The sequence below is a fragment of the Octopus bimaculoides genome, chromosome 13 (genome assembly GCF_046866305.1).
Source record: "Octopus bimaculoides isolate indiv1 chromosome 13, ASM4686630v1, whole genome shotgun sequence".
In the NCBI taxonomy this organism is placed as follows: domain Eukaryota; kingdom Metazoa; phylum Mollusca; class Cephalopoda; order Octopoda; family Octopodidae; genus Octopus; species Octopus bimaculoides.
In genome coordinates this window covers 42,622,150-42,627,396 of record NC_142940.1, presented here as the reverse complement: position 1 = coordinate 42,627,396, position 5,247 = coordinate 42,622,150, and the positions used below count along the sequence as shown (strand labels likewise).

The window sequence follows — 5,247 nt, the reverse complement described above, 5'->3', positions numbered from 1 at the left end:
CACAGACAGACAGACAGACACACACACACACACACACACACACACACACACACAAACACGCACACACATACATACATGAGGACATTCTGCAGTAGTGCAAAGGTTAATGCCACACGCTCAGTCGTCTGGTTTCAATTTTGTACTCACCATGTAAGGAATAATACTCTGCTGTAAATTGTTGGGTAATATTCACATGCTGATTACGGACCCATGACCAAGATCTTTCATGCGAAGAATGTCTAGTGAGCTGTTGATTATATGCTTGTATTTAACTGAAGTTAATGTATTTAGGTCACTTGCGTAGTCGTGGTGATTTCGTTAATGTGGTATGGATCAGAGCAGAAGGCAACATTCTTCTGAAATACACATTCAACAGTGTTTCATTAAAGTAAACGTTGTTACTTTATAAGTCATCACTTGCATTGTGGGAAATATCTACTCACATTTTTTACTTGTATGAAATGATTTTTATCTCTATAAATTTATAATTGATAAATGCCTTGACTCATACTGGCAGTTTTATTAACTTTGATATTTTGATTGGTTCTTTAATCACCACCTCAAATTATTTCGCTTTATTTCTTCTTTTATTGTTATCTCATTTACCATAACTGATAAAAAGCTTTCTTTTACTCTGAGCAGGATAAAAGGTACTAGTTTAACAGTTTGCAATGTCCTAAAAATCGCGCGTGATGACAAATTATCAGTCCTTATATATTTCATCATATTTCACTTGAATCTTTTAGTAATTATACTTTATTGTCAACTTTTATACATAAAGTTTTAGTATCATTAAAGCCATTCTACCCTCCCTTTTACCATTTGTTTTCAAGTGGTGTACGGACCTTGGCAGTTGTGGTTTCGAGGAAAGAGAAAGTTGTTCGACTGGTAATGAATTTGCCACCAATGGGATTATTTAATAAGAGTTACAATGTTGTTTGTAGTAAGTTATTTGATTGTCAGATGACATTTGTATATCAAGATATCATTGCATATCAAATATTATCTGGTGCGTTATTTGCTTATGAAATAACATCATTTCATGCAACATATCGTATTTGTCAGTCACAGATTTCAGTACCAGCGTTACTCCCAAACTTCTAAACTTCTCTGAACAGAGTAGAATGTCTTTCTTTCAATTACAATAACCTTATTCTCTTATTCTATTATACGTTTCATATCTTATTTCTTTACTACACACAAGGGGCTACACACAGAGGGGACAAACAAGGACAGACAAACGGATTAAGTCGATTACATCGACCCCAGTGCGTAACTGGTACTTATTTAATCGACCCCGAAAGGATGAAAGGTAAGTCGACCTCGGCGGAATTTGAACTCAGAACGTAACTGCAGACGAAATACAGCTAAGCGTTTCGCCCGGCGTGCTAGCGTTTCTGGCAGCTCACCGCCTTAGAAGTAACTCTCGACCGGATGTGGCCCTGGGACGATGGGATCCCGTGGCCGCAATGTGCGTTCGAGGTGTCGATGTTCACTGAATCCTGAAATTCGCATCAGTTCACGCGGATAGCCGCGCTTTTCATCGACGGACGAGCTGAGTGATCCCCCATTCTGTTATACGTTTCAACCATGCGAATGCGGTCATGCTGAAGCTCCTCACAACCTTCGTGAAACTTCAGTTAATTATTCATATTATGAAAGTAAAAAAATACTTTCTCCACAAACGAAATTTTTCCCAACATATTTTGTCTGCGGCAAACTTGGAATATATTTTTCACTTATTTATTAAATAAGTTAGTTACTTTCTTCTTGGTGCTTGATATTTAAGCTACCAAAGTTTGTTGACTGTTATAGAACATTATGTTACCACATTCAGATTTACTATTATAAAACATTATATCTCAAAGAAAAACAAATAACAGGAATTAGTTGATGCTATCCATTCAAACACTTGGTGTAATTATAACTAAATAAATTGGAACATATATTGCGAAAAGCTTCCGAACTATATTTGATATTGATGAATACAAATTCTTTTCTGTTAGCTTAACATTTCATTACTTTACGTCTGTCATTCAGGGAATCGATTTCACGGAGTCCTAATGACATATACAAAATAACAACGTTACAATTTATGCAATGTAACTCCATAGAAACCGTTGATGGACAAATATATATTTATTTCAAATTGATGATTCACAATTGTTGCTATTCCTAGATTAGCGTTTTTTATGCATTCGTTCGTTTGTTTGTTCGTTCATTCGCTCAGACGTCTGTATGAATGTTTAAATGTGGAGAACTCAGAGTAACAATTGAGGGAATTATTAGCTTCAGATAAATGTATACATCCTATTCAATGTTTAAATAATTTTCTCCCGTCTGTACAAGCAATAAAAAAACACACACACACGTACACACACATCCATATGAATATATGTATGTATATAGTTAGTGTGAGGTGGTGAGCCGGTGGTGAATCTTTACCACGTCGAACAAAATGTTTACCAGTATTTCTTCCGGCTCTTTACATTCTGAGTTCAAATTCCACCAAAGCCAACGTTTGCCTTTCATCCTTTTCGTGATGGATAAAATTAAGTGCCAGTCAAGCACTGTGGTTAATGTGGTTGACTTTCACGTACCTCTTAATATTGCTGTCTCGCAACATCCCGTTTAAGAGAATATTGTGATCTCGGTCGCTTACATGCTATGGAAACCGGGTAAACGGTCTTATGAATCTTAGACTCAAGAAAAAAAAGTTCTCATTCACATTTACGTCATCCTATATTAAAGACAATGGTGCAGCTGTTCAGTTTGAACATTTGTCGGTAGCGCGAATTATACAGTATAGTACTAAAAGTACCATGTTTTTAGTCTGGATCACGAGGAAGGGGCAGGGTCCATGGCCTTCCAGAGTATTTAGATTGATTCTGCTAAAGTTATGTTTAAAATGTTGAAAGTAAGACAGATTCAGATCAATATGTCTTAAGGCAGAAGAGCTAAATATAGGTACTAGAGAGGGCAGGATACGTTGGGCATAAAGAGTGGCAAGAGGAGTAAGGGAAAGAAGTGAGTTGAGAAATTTTAAGCAGAGGCCAGCCAAAGCGGAAAGAGACGAGGCGCGAGAATGCTTAGGGCCATTGATTAAGGCGTGTATATAAGAGATGTTATGACAACCAGTCGTGTGAACGTTTTTTGGATATGGTCTTGGATATCACTGATATATATTTCAGTAGCAGCGTCCTAAACCTGCGGGTCACAAATTTAGAATGTCAGCAATTTCTTGGAGCTGACGTATTTTACAGCCATGAAGTGAAAGGTAAGTGTTGGGGTTGTAATCCAAGCAATAAAATAGATGTGTATAGAATTAACTGCTAACGAAAAATGTAAATTGTGATGTACAAGATACATTCTTAGATATGAGTAGTGACTGTATATTGGATGCACTGAAAGAGTTAAGTTTAACAATGTCGTTAACTAATGTGCATTGCCCAAGTGTATTTTAATAGATTAAATGTATGTCTGATGAGACGTTTTGATGTTGAATGTGAACGTCCCCTGTGTACGCAAGGTTGAGACGGAATGAATCGTAGCAATGGGTTGAGAGTTGGTGTTTGAAGAGACGGTACACACACACACACACTCACTCACACACACGCACACACTCTTACACAAACACACACTCATGCGCACAGAGGCACACACACACACACACACACACACACACACACACATATATATTATATGCGGATAACTATATTAAGTGACTAGAACAATCAATAATCAAATTAGAAATACTTAATGCGACGAGGGAAAATAGAGATGTACTTTAATGACTTATAATATCAATATTCAGATAACTACGGGATGTTACTCAGAACATATTTCGATCATATTAGTTGTACTCAGACTAATTTCACCGTACTTGATGAATTACAAGTTGAGGTACATAACTTAATACAAAAGTGTCATCAAATCCACATGAAAAAAAAAAGCAAGCTAAATTACCGATGTTGGTAACTTAGAGACGCCTTCTACATGATGAACAAAAGTTAAGTTAGCATTATCATACTTAATGCAGTGGAATCGAATTTTAAATTCGAAATACCCAAACGGTGATGACACATTTTTATTACATCTCTACATACAAATATATCTACATGCAAACACACACACACACACACACACACACACACACACACACACACACTCACCCGCATAAACACTCACACATACACATAAATTATGATTTCACTTAGGCACAGAGGCACTAATAACCACTTATTAAGACTGAATATCATGTACAGACTAAAGCGTTAGGTGAGAACAGAAGTACAGAGTATAACATTAATTAATGAATGACAAGGGAACATGAGTCACGTAATTAACCTCATTAGTTAACAGCAGTACGCTAGTAGAGCTAATTACGAGACATCTGCTGACTCATCATTAATAAACATGATATAATATAATATGATATACTATAATATAATGTTAATATTAATATTAATATCTAAGGTTAAAGCAGCTAGCAGGCAGAATCATTTACACGCTGGGCAAAATGTTTAAAGGCATTTCGTCAGTATTTATGTGCTGAGTTGAAATACTGCCCAGGTCATCTGTCCCTTTCATTCCTTTCTGGATCAATAAAATGTGTATCACTTGAGTACTCACTCCCTCAAAATTGCTGGCTTTGAGCCAAAATTTGAAAGCAATATAATATTAATATCTACAAGATGTCCCAGTTAGATTTGGCGATTTATGTCGTGACATGACAGTTATTTAGAAACAGTTTGACGAATTGGTGAAGATTCAACAGCGTTCGAGAGATTAAAGTTGTACTTGCGGAAACGTTAGCTGACTTGGAGGACTGACGGCCATCTTGATCATTGAAAAAACAATTACCTCTATCATGATGATTCGCACCGGGTATAAAAATGACGACATAATTACTGCCGCTCAGTCCTCCTTGAACCTTGTGGAGTCTGTGACATGGACAGCTGCAATGGAGACTAAGATGCCGTCGTCAGTCAAGAAATCTCAACAGGTGTTCTGATTGCCTCTGCACATCGGAGTTCTTACAATAACTGCAGAACAAGGTGATGGACGATTTGAGCAAGGGAATCCGGGCTTTGACACAATGGAGTTGCTCTTGAATGTGGATCATCGCTACCACTCGTACAAAGGTGCAAAGGAAAATTCTGATGGCTATGGACAAGGAGAAGCTCCTAAACAAGCTGAGTCATCTTGTTGAGCCATGCATGATTTGTTCCTTCTCATGAAAACAAC

At 37.0% G+C, this 5,247-nt stretch overlaps 1 pseudogene; it reads right to left on the bottom strand.

Annotated features, from left to right (window-relative positions):
• Positions 1-1,420: 1,420 nt before the first annotated feature.
• On the bottom strand, positions 1,421-1,579 carry LOC128249323 (5.8S ribosomal RNA; annotated as a pseudogene).
• Positions 1,580-5,247: the final 3,668 nt, after the last annotated feature.